This window comes from Narcine bancroftii, chromosome 1, assembly GCF_036971445.1.
Source record: "Narcine bancroftii isolate sNarBan1 chromosome 1, sNarBan1.hap1, whole genome shotgun sequence".
NCBI lineage: Eukaryota > Metazoa > Chordata > Chondrichthyes > Torpediniformes > Narcinidae > Narcine > Narcine bancroftii.
The window spans coordinates 63373897-63386627 of NC_091469.1; positions in this window are offsets into that span (position 1 = coordinate 63373897).

Genomic DNA, 12731 nt, shown 5'->3' on the forward strand with positions numbered 1-12731 from the left:
CACATGGGTGATCCGAGATCATTTACCCAGTGACTGTTCACTGGGTTAAGGGAAGCACTCAGCTCTGGATGGCACTGGTCAACACCTGGGCAGAAAACACAATTATTCCCGGAAATCTCGAGGGGTGGATAGGGACAAAGTTAGTACAGAGGGGCTTGGCAGCACCATCCTCTTTGCCAGACAGTTCATTCTCTGCCTCTCCATCAGCGATTAACCTCCCTGTCCTGTCCCGATATCAGCCACCCCGAGTGCGTTCTCAGTATGAATGTGCTCAAGGGACAGTCACTGCATACCAGCAAGGGATAATTTACATTTGGGGTTGCCTGGGCAACCATTGTCATCAGGCTGCCAAATAGACCCCCCCCATATCATTCTCGCCCCCTCCCCCAGTGGTCTGCATGCACCAATTTCATGCCCTCCTCAATGAGGGGGTGATCAGACTCGTCATGTCCCCCTACTACAGCCTGGCCCATCAGCAAAAAAAAACCCAGCATGTGGCACATGACGATAGATTACTGCAAATTAAAAAATTTGCACCCCCTCATTCAGCCCTTCCCGATGTCATCATGTTAGATGAGGATATCGCAGGCAGGGACAACAAACCCTGGTGTGCAGTGATTGACCTCACCAACGGATTTTTCTCTATCCCCTTAAGCCCCAACTCCCAGGATCAGTTTGCCTTCACATGGGGTGGCACGCAATACTCTTTTTATTGCCTACCTCAGGGATATCTCCATAGTCCCACCATCTGCCACAGGTTACTTGCCCTTCCCCCTGACATTGATGACATTCTGATCCAGAGACCCATGGCACTGGGCTCCCTCAACTCTCTGCCGTGCACTCATTGCTGGGCAATCAATTGGGAGAAAATACAGGGTCCCAACTAGATGGTCCACTTCCTGGGAATCCAGTGGCTCTCAGGCCAGAGGGATATCCTGGAATCAGCACAAAATAAGATTTTAAACACAGCAGAACCCACCAACAAGGCTGAAACACAGAAGCAACACATTCTGCATCTTACCATGTTGCTGTACCACTGAATGCCATCTCCAGGGGCCCTGGTAGCAGCTTGCATTCGAGATGGTAAAAATTGATATATCACACCTGCCTCCTGAAAAGTGTTTATGATCTGTTGGACATACATTAGGGGATTTTTCTTCATTATAATGAGAACTCTTTTGTCATCAACAATGGAGGGCTTCTGTGGAATACCAGTCCCTTTGCGATTACTGAGCTCACCAGTATGGTCTTTCTTCTTAATGATGTTCCAAACTGTTGGTAATGATGCACCATCAATGATCACAAAAGACTGAAGTTGTGAAACTAACAAGCTTTTATTAACTATAGCCTGGAACAGCCATCATCCTTATTGACTGATCAAGGCAGAGTGGAATGGGGAGCATGCAAAAGGCTATGGGTAGGATCAGTCTAGGGAGGTGTGTCCAGCTGACAGCAGCCAATCATAGTGTAACAGTGGTTTACCACAGTCACCCATCCTTTTTAAGAAGAATCCTGCGGGGTGAGAAGAAAAGAAAATGAAAAAATATATACATATATACATTTGACAGATTAAGTCTGTCAGGGGGTCTCCTTTGCCACAGCGAATGACGTGGTAATGTTTGGGGCATTGCCGTAGCTCCCTGAGCAGCTTGTGGGGTTGGCCTGTCATCACTAGTTACAGTTCGTCGCGGGGGAGGGGGGAACAGTGAAGGGATAAGGGAGTGTGGTGCTGGTGCATCATGGGTGACAACAGTAGACAGGGTGGAGAGGGGTCAGCTGCAGGCTCAGGGATACTAAGGGAGTAGTGGTGGTGGTGGAGTGGGAGGGGTGTCTGTTGGTGTTCAGTGGTAGTTGGAGGGGTGTCCAATGGTGCCAGATCCTGGATCGAGACCATGTCCTAGCGCCCATTAGTGGAGACAAAGTAGGAATACTGGGGGTTAGTGTGGAGAAGGTGGACCCTCTCAACCAGTGGATCAGCCTTAGACTGCCTGGAGTGCTTTCAAAGTAGGATCGGTCCTGGGGACGTAAGCCAGGAGGGTAGAATAGTCACAGAAGTAGACTTCCTAGGGAAAGCAAACATCTGGTCTTGACCACTTTTGTGGTCGTACATAAAAGTGACCAAATAGAGTGGAATGCATTTAGGAGGACTTCTTTCCACTTGGAGACATGGAGGCCCCATGACCTCAGTGCCAGCAGGATGGTTTTCCAGACTATGGCATTCTCCCTTTCCACTTGCCCATTCCCTCTAGGATTGTAACTGGTGGTGCTGCTCCTGGTGATGCCCCTAGTCAGCAGGTACTTCCACAGCACATGAATGGGGATCCCAGTCGCTGTGAATGAAGCTTGTCGAACTCTGGCTTTACCCTACCCTCAATTTAGTCTATGTGTCGTCTGAGTCCAGCGTGCTCGTTGAATGAAGTGATAGAAGAAGGTATTCAGTTCAACAATCAGTTTATTACACAGCACAAGAATAAAGCTTAACAGAGCTCAGGTTCAGTCATTAGTTCACAGATGGAGGAATCCATATACATCCCCCAGACTCCTGACATTCCCCTAATTCTCCTTCCATCTTTCGTTCCTATATTTTTTCCTTCGGACCTCGTAATTCAATGAGTCTCTCACCTGGTAGAATTTTGCCGCCCTTCAACCTACTGTGAACCTTAACGCTTTCTCGTAACCACAAAAGAAAAACTTAACACAATACTCAACCAAATAACTCTTACGCAATACTAAAACAAATAACTCTTATACAATATGTTAAATAAATGGCCAAGACCTTTAACTTTTATATCTATGACTCTACTAGGGGACTCTAACCCCTATTCCTCTAGGGGGCCTCTTACCCCCAATTTTTCCAGGGAACTCTAACCCCCGTTTTTCCAGGGGACTCTAACCCCCATGTTCTCCAGGGGACTCTAACCTCCGGTTTCTCCAGGGGACACTAACCCCCGGTTTCTCCAGGGGACTCTAACCCCCGGATTTTTAAGCTTTATTCCTTGGCTTCTACTAGGACTTTTGCAGAGTAGTGACAACACACAATTTTATCATTGCCAATAGCAGAACTTTGTTTAAACAGGTGTCTGCTTACCTCCTTTTGTTGAGTGGCCACTTGTTGTTATCACCACACCACAATCGACCGTTGTTTCGTCTCTTTGTCTTCCGTCACTTCTCCTTCTTCATCACGTCGGGGTCACCAAATTGTCGGACTCTGGCTTTACCCTATCCTCAATTTAGTCTATGTGTCGTCTGAGTCCAGCGTGCTTGTGAATTAAGTGATAGGAGAAGGTATTCGGTTCAACAATTAGTTTATTACACAGCACAAGAATAAAGCTTAACAGAGTTCAGGTTCAATCGTTAGTTCATAGGTCACCTGCTCAGTGAGCTATTCCCCAAGACTGACTCCTACTGTCCAGTCTCTTCTGTTTATATAGATCAACATTATTACACTGAACAAAAGTTGGCTTTCTTTGCTAGAACCTTATGATTTATCTCAAGCAATTTCCTGCTCTGCAGTTATCTAGGGTGTAGACCTCCCATCTTAATCCTCAAGGCCAGGACATCCTGTTGGCTTGATCAGAAATCAATTCATACCCCATATATTTCTAATTATTTCTTTGTACTCATCTGGCCATAGCCTTCTGTTCTACTCAACAACTCCTTATGCCTTAACCTTCCTATTGAATTGGTTTATACATTTTCTTTGTCTCCGACATTCTCTGTCATGGTACTCTTTGTTCTCGTCTGGCCATAGTCTTCTGTTCTACTCAACACCTCCTCATGTCTTAGCATTCCTCCTAGACTGGTTCATACATTTTCTCTCTTTTGTGTTTGGAGACAGACAACTTTGCTACATACTGTGGCTGTTACCTAATTGCATTCCTATTTCCCTTAAACAGTATAATTGAAGTAAATAGTAAATTGTTATATAGTACTGGATTAATGAATACATAATGAATAGTACATAGGCATATTTTCTATGATTACTTAAATTGTTACATAGTACTGGATTAATGAATACATAATGAATAGTACATAGGCATATTTTCTATGATTACAACCCCTTGGTTCCAACAAGCTGAAGTACCCAAGAGCGTAAAAATGGCATGGAGTCCCTTGATAACTGTAGCCGTGGTTATGTCGGGCAGAGGATAGTGAAAGGGAAATGTGAATATTCATCAATGATTGTAAGGAAGTAGCCATTTTGGTTGAAAGAGGGGAGGGTCCCCTTGAAATCAATGCTTAGTGCTCAAAGGGGCGAATAGCTTTGATCAGGTGCGCCCTTTCTGGTTGGTAGAATTCCGGTTTGTATTCGGCACATACCTGGTAGTTTTTAGTCATTGTCTTGTCTTCCTCAATGGAGTATGGTAGGTTCCGAGCTTTAATAAAATGGAAAAACCTAGCCACTCCAGGGTGTGACAAAAGTTATTATGGAGAATCTGCAGTCTGTCCATTTGAACACTGGCACAAGTCCCATGGGATAGAATGTCAGGGGGCTTGTTAAGTTTGCTGGGCTGGTAGAGGATCTCATAGTTATAACTGGACAATTTGATTCTCCACCTGAGGATCATATCATTCTTGATTTTGCCCCTCTGCTTATTGTTATATATGAATGTGACTGCTCACTGATCCGTGAGGAGGGTGAATCGTTTTCCTGCGAGATGGTGCCTCCATTGGTGTGCTGCCTCAATGATGGCCTGGGCCTCCTTCCAACTGAGGAGTGGTGAATTTTAGGGCCTTGGAAGGTGTGTGAGAAAAAGGCGACGGGTCTGTCTGCTTGGTTGAGTATGGCAGCCAGGGCAAAATCAGACAAATCATTCTCTACTTGGAAATTTGGAATAACGTGGACTCATCTATAGCATGCATGGTTGCCTTGGCGATGTTGTCCTTGATTCAGTCAAATACAGCTTGGGCCTCTACTGGCAAGGGAAACATGGTGGCTTTGACCAATGGTCAAACCTTGTTTGCATAGTTGAGAACCCGTTGAGTGTAATATGAGAAGATCCTGAGGGATCTCTTCAGTGCTTTGAGAGTATTTGGGAGAGGTAGCTCTAATAACGGGATCAGGCCAATGACGCCATTCTCAACCACGCAACCAAGGATGGCTAGTCATGCTATCTGGAAAACACATTTGTCCTTGTTACAGGTAAAGTTCAGGATTTTTGTTGCCTGGAGGAATTTATGGAGATTTGCATCATGATCTTGCAGGTCATGGCTGCAGATGGTCACATTTTCAAGGTAAGGGAAAATGTGGTCCATCTCCTGGAAAACGATGACCCCATTGGTGAAACCGAAAGGGACCTGAAGGAAGTGATAGAGGTGACCATCTGCCTGGAATGTGGTTTCTGGCAGTCCTTCAGGCAGATCAGGTGCTGGTGATGTCAACCAGTTTGATCATGGAGAATACCCAATATTGCAAAATCTGGTTGACCATAATGGATATGTGGGGAAGGGGGGTATCATTGAGCTGCATTCTATGACAATCCTATACTTCTCCATGTTCTTTACCACAACTACCTTGGCCCTCCAAGGGCTACTTCTGGCCTCTGATGCCCTCGCCCAACAAATGCTGAATCTCTGACTTAATGAATGCCTTGTCTGTGGCACAGTACCATCTGCTCCTGGTGGCCACTGGATTACAGTCAGGGGTGAGATTGGAAAACAGCTGGGGATGGGGAGTCAAATTTGAGAGTTGAGAGGCCACAAATCACACACAGGTGCCCACCTGTGAACTGTTCATTGCACATGGTGAGGGGATGGGGCCCATCGAATTTCAATGTAACTTTCTGAAGGTGGCACTGTAAATCCAGCCCCAGTATCAAGGGGGAACAGAGTTGTGGCATGACGAGAAGCTTGAAATGTTTATAAACTATACCTCGATGGTCATGGTCACTACACAGGACCCATGGATGGCTGCCTTGTGGGATTTGGAAGCAAATTATACCTTGTGTTTGGCAGGATATACCTTGAAGGATGGGCGATTAGTGGTATAAAACATTCTATACTCCCGCTATCAAATAAACAGTTTGTTACATGTCTGTTTACCCGGATGTCTATCATGGACCTGGTGAGTTCATATGGTCCCTCTTGGTTCAATGTGATAAAGGCTAATATTTGGAAGAAATAGCTCTAGCAATGGACGCATGTGGTATGAGCATCGTTGTCTGAGTCTGATGGGTGCTCATGATCCCAAGATGGCCACCCTTGTCGTTCCCTCATGGTATCATAGGCTTGAGAAGATGGCTTTTGCTGCATGGTCCAAAATAGTGCCCCCCCCCCCCCCCAAGACTCACACATGGCATCACTGGTTCACAGAGGAGATGGCGCTGATCGTGCTGTCCTGAGTGGCAATTATCTGCACGTGGCACTGCTAGGTTTCATGGATGGTTTGGACTGGCAGACTTTGGCATAATGTCACCTTTTCCTGCTCCTAGCACATACCAACTCCTTGGCAGGGCAGCATTTCCTTGGGTGCTTATCCTGCCCGCAGAAATAACACTTAGGGTGATTACCTGCATCAGCAGCCAAGGTCAGGTCACTAGAGGATTGGGATGGTGTCAGTGGCCAGTTGCTCATGGCATGGGATGATCCCTCATCCCAAGATGGTGGTGCCCAAAATGACCAAGGAGTAGCCAAGTAATCATCCAAGTTTTGGAGGTCACCTCCAGTGTCTCTGTCTGTTCAACTGCCCTCTGTAGATCAAGTACCTTTTGTTCGAGGAGTCTCTGTCTTATGTATCCAGAGCAGATGCTGGCAACATAAGCATCCCAGATGAGGTCCTCAGCATTCTAGGTGGTCATCACAGCCTTGCAGACGCACACTCTTCATAGCTTCCAGAGGGCTTGACTCACCGGGCCACTGCTTTCTGGTGGCCAGGAGATGCCTGGCATAGACCTCATTTACCCTCCTGTGCCTTCAGTATCCCCATGGCCTCCGTATATGAGTTGATGTCACTGATCATTTGGAATACCAGGTGTCCGACTCGCGAGAAGAGGAGGCTTGCCTCTGTGGTGATAATGCTCATGCCTGCTGGCAGGAAGTCTTCAAAACAGTGTAACCAGAGTTTGAATGTGTTTGGGGCATCTGATGATTGAGGATCTATGTTGAGCTTCTCTGGTTTCAGGTACTGCTCCAACTTTTTGAAAATATATAGTTAATAAAATTGATGCACCATCAATAATCACAAAAGACTGAAGTTATGAAACTGACAGGCTTTTATTAACTCTAGACTGGAACAGCCATCAACCTCATTGACTGATCAAGGCAGAGTGAAATGGGGAGCATGCAGAGGGCATGCATGTAAGATCAATCTTGTGAGCTGTGTCCAGTTGGCAGCAGCCAATCATGTCATAACAGTGGTTTACCACAGGTAATTTGAAGGTTTGGATGATGTCTCTTAATGTTTTTCATCCTCATAGTGGCTTCTTTGTCTTTCATTGGCACATCTGCTCCTCATATTGAAAAATGGCATCTACAGACTTCAAAGGTGATCAAAAGCTTAGAAGCAAGCCTAGCTCTCTTACAACTGCATCAATGAAGCAATTAAAGTTACCTGAGTGCTTACAAACTCCTGTGAGGCCAAATGTTCCAAATATTAGTGAGCCCTGAAATGAAGGGAGTATGTGTAAAAAGTACTGTAATTTCTCGACGGGCAAACCAAAATGTATACAATAACCTTGAATAAAATCTGGTGATGTGCACTTTAATTATAGATGAATTGTTTGATACAAATGTAAAACTGTGGAGCACAGAGGCAAATAACGCAAAAAAAAAAGACGTTTTTGTCCCAAACGTTATGCGGGGCTCTGTGTGTGTGAGTTTCCCACTGATGCTACTTGATGCTCTAAGTTTTTCCTGCAGATGTTTTGTTTTACTCCAGATTTAGCATCCACAGTATGTATATACCATATTTATGTATGCCAGGTACTGGGCATGTAAATGGGCTGAATGAACTCCCATATAGATCTCTGCTTGATCTTGATTGATGCCTTTGTAGCAGGTTTAAAAGCTGACACGACTGGAGGGAGAACAAATGCTTTTATTAGATTATAACTAAGGGTAGGGTCTCATAATAATTTTTGGAAAGGTTCTGGGTTTAGGTGGGAAACCAGGGTTATATGTGAGCAGATGGGGGTGGAGCAGGGAGGTGGGGCCAGCCATCAGCACAACACACTAACAGTGAATCCCAGTTCACTGCATTCACCCCTCCCTGTAGAATTTAGAGTCCATTAATGAAGACAGAGAACATGGGTTCAGAAAAAAAAATAAAAAAATATACAGTTATTTACAAATTTACAGATTTAAGCGGTCCAGGGGTCTGGAGCACTGGGCGACCTTGGACATATTGAGTTTCCTAGTCCCCTTGTGAGGGAGGAGAGGTGGACTGGGTCTCTGGCTCAATGGTGGAGGGGGATGCACTTTCCTCCTGAACCGGATCCCCCGAAGCCCTGAATGAGGGTGGCAAGAACGGGTTCTGTGGCTCGCACAGCACTTGAGGTAACGGACCCTCTGTTCCGGTGGGTGCCAGGTCCCTGACGGAGATAGTGTCCTCTTTGTCATCTGGGTACTCCACTAGGCGTGCGTGGGATTGGCGTGGAGCAGCTTCACCCTTTCCAATAGGGGGGGGGGGGGGTCAGTCTTGCTTTTCCTCGTGTGTTTCCTAACAATTCAAACAACAAACTAACACAGCTCTTGGCGGTTGACCAGGTAGGGGTGGTCTTCTTAAAGTTCTATGTGCTCTTTCCAATACCAATCCGTCAGGAAAAGACTCTTCCCACAACATCTGGGGAATCCAATTTTTTAAAAATTTGACAGAATCTTGACCTTCTCTACCTTCTGGCAAACCCACAATTTTCACATTATTTCTTCTGCTTTGATTTTATTTTTTTTGTTAACTCTCCTAAATCTTTAACTGATTTTTCCACCTTTACTATTGTTTCTGTATTGGATTGTACCTGTTGTTTACATTCAGAAAAAGAAGCTTCAAATTTTTTAAAGTTTTCCTGATTTTCTTTAACTTCTGCCTTAACAACAGTTAGGTCTGAAATTATATTAGTATTCATTTGAACCAGCTGGTTCAATTGACCAGTAATAACATCCAAATAAGAAGCAATACCTTCAAACATCATGTAAACAGGCTGAAGTGCAGTTTGAAATGTAGAATCCGATTCCATAAGTGATAACTCGCTCTCTTCCAGCTCTTCTTCCGCTTCCTGTGCAGTGGTAGAGTAAGGTAAGTCCTCTTCTTGTTATTCTTCAAAAGGCAGCATTCTAGTCATTTTGCTGCGAGTTTAGACACCCAACGATGACCCCCCGACTTCCTCAGGGGGTTGTCACTGCTGTCCCCCCGCAGACCATTTTTTCATAAAATTACGAAGTTCTCCGTAATTAACAGCCCATAATCGCTGCAGACTGTGTGTCTGCTGTCACAATCCTCTTCCTCCGCGTTCCCGTCTCTTCCAACTGGGGTGTTCGCTGTAACAAGCCTTCAGGCTCGTGCCCGACCTCTCGGGAGTGCACTTCTTCCTCCGCAGAACGGGTCGAACCAGCGCCATCTTGAGACTGGTGAGTAGCTGTTCCCTTAGTTTTTGTCCCCACTGGCGATCATTAAAGCTTGGGGATCGCTGAAAATGGATCCGAGGCTGTTCCAAGTTGTTTAGGCCCCAATTCTTCTGCACTTCAAAACTGTATTTTCTTTTGTAACTGAGACTTAGTTTTTTTTACATTAGCAGCCATAATGGCTCACCAAAATATCAAACTGAAAATTAAAGTTTTTAAATTAAAAATAAAGGTTTAAAAAATGGGCACTTAAAAGTCTGACCAAAGAAGGCAGGGATGACACATCTGGTCTCTACGCCATCTCACCATTCCCCCTCCCTCGTGTGTTTCTTGAGAAGGATTGGACCAGGTTGGGAGTGTAGTTCCTGATTCCAACATTATTTCAAAATTGAATAGGAGCTTGTGAGGAGTAGTGTTAGTTGCAGTACATAGTAGCGACCGGATGAAATGGAGCACCATAGGGACGACTTCCTGCCAGCGTGAATCTGGAAGGTCTTTTGACTTCAGGGCCAGTTTGACAGCCTTCCAGACCATGGCATTCTCCTTTTCAACCTGCCCATTCCCCTGCTGGATGCGATGTCCCTCACCAGCGGGTGCTGACATAGTTTGTCATTTACAATGGATGAGCCCCGGTTGCTATGAATATAGCTGGGATACCCAAACAGGGCAAAAATGGAATCTAGGGCCTTTATGACTGATGAAGTGGATGTGTCTGGACTTGGAATGGCAAACAGGAAGTGGAAGTATGTATCAATAATAGAGAGGAAGAAATTGTTCCCATTTGTGGAGGGGAGAGGTCCCTTAAAATTGACACTGAGCCATTCAAAGGGCCAGGATTACTTGGTCAGGTGCGCCTTTGCAGGGTGGTAGAAGTGCTGCTTGCATTCTGCACAGACCTGGCAAAACCTGGTAATTTTCCTGACATTTTCCATGGAGTAAGGCAGATTGTGTGCCTTGACAAAATGAGTCATACAGGAAACCCCTGGATGGCAGAGCTCATTATGCAGAGACCGTAGTTGGCTGGTGTGTGCGGAGGCACAGCTTCCTCTGGATAAAGCATCTGGAAGGTCATTAAGGGCTCCTGGCCGATAGGTAATGTCATAATTATAGGCAGAGAGCTCGATCCTCCAGCTAGCAACCTTGTCATTTTTGACTTTTTCCCCTCTTGACATTATTAAACATGAATATGACTGAGTGCTTGTCAGTGAGGAGCATAAATTTCCTACCAGCCAGGTGGTGTCTCCAGTGCCTTATGGCTTCTACAATGGCTTGAGCTTCCTTTGCCACAGAAAAGTTCTGGAGCTCGTGGCCTTGTAATGTCTGATAAAAAATGCAACCGTCCTGCTCATCTGGCTGAGGGTAGCAGCCAGAGCTACGTCCGAAGGATCACTTTCTACTTGGAAAGTTGCATTCTCGTCCACTGTGTGCATAGCGGCTTTCATAATGCAATTCCAGAAGTAGTTAAAAGCCGTTTGGGCTTCAGCCAAGAGGGAAAAATTAGTGGCTTTTAAGAGAGGTTAAACCTTATCAGCATATTGAGGGATCCACTGGGCATAATATGAGAAAAAATGCCAGGTATCTCCTAAAAGCCTTCATGGTCCTGGGGATGGGGAGCTCTAAAAGGGGACGCATCCTATCAGGATTAGGGCCAATTATGCCATTCTCCACCATATAGTCAAGGATAGCCAGACGTTTAGTCCTGAACATGCATTTGTCAGAGTTATAAGTGAGGTTCAGGGGTTTTGCCACGTGGCAAAAACTCTGAAGGTTTGCTTCATGGTCTTCCAAGGTATGGCCACAGATGGTGACGTTATCGAGGTAGGGGAAGTTAGCCTTCAACCCAAACTCATCCACCATTCTGTCCATCTGCCTCTGGAAGACAGAAACCCCATTAGTGATACTGAAAGGTATCCTTTGGAATTGATTGAGACGACTGTTAGCCTAAAGTGCTGTATATGGATGGTCCTCAGAACGGATTGGCAGCTGGTGATAAGCAGCTTTCAGGTCGATGGTTGAATTGACCCGATACTATGCAATATCATTCACCATGTCTGAAATTCGAGGGAGGGGGGTATGTGTCAAGGAGTGTGTACTAGTTAATAGTTTGGCTATAGTCAATTACTAGCCTAGACATGTTTTCCCCTTTTTACCACCACCACTTACACTCTCCATGGGCTAGCGCTAGGTTCGATGATACCTTAGTCAGGCAGACGTTGTGTCTCAGAGTTTATGAAATCTCGTTCTGCTGTGCTGTACCTCCTGCTTTTGGTAGCAATAGGTTTGCAGTCCGAGGACAGATTCGGGAAGAGGAGGTTGGTTGATATTCAGTGTGGAGAGCCTACATGTGGGTTCTGATTTTAGGGGCCCTCCATTCCAAACTATTACAGGAGGATGGGACCAGAATACTCCAAGGACACGTTTTTAAGGTTACACAGGAAGTCCAGACCCAACAACACCAGAGCACACAGTTCATCAAATACATGCAGGCAAATCTTACAGAATTCACCCCCTTCAAATGACAGATGTACTATACAATGTTGCTGAACATGCATAGAATGTGAATGAGATGCAAGGAATATGCGATAATTTGAAGGATACGTCTTTAGTTTGTACTCTTGCAAAGTCTGTGAGTCTATGAAGCTTTCAGTAGAGCCTGTGTTGATTAGGCATTTTGTGGAATGTCCGTTTACCTTCACAGTCAAGAAACATTGAGGCTTGGACCCCAGAAATTCCATAGTGGCCCCCACAGTCCTGGGTTGCCCTGCGTGGATAAGATGGCGTCAACCTCAAAGTGCAGCAAGATGGCCGCCCTCCTGCCTCCTCCTCTGATGATGGTGCTGAGTTTGAATTTGGGTCACAACAAGATGGCCGCTGAGCCTTTTCGTGCCATTTCTTCTGCCACTGCTGCCCTTCGTCGACATGTAGCGCAGCAAGTGTGTTTGAGTGAATTCGGGGCAGACGGCTTGGGGCTGGATTTGGATCCAGCAGCGGTGCAGGCTGTGGACTTACCCGGGCTTCCCCTTGCATGGCAAACCCTTACCCAATGCCATTTCTTGCCACAGCTGGAACACACTGAGTCTTTAGCCGTGCAAAAAAATTGGGGATGCTGGCTCGTGCCACAGGAAAAAAAAAACACTCCCTAGCATGGGAGTGCTCCGTAGAACATGAAGCGGCAG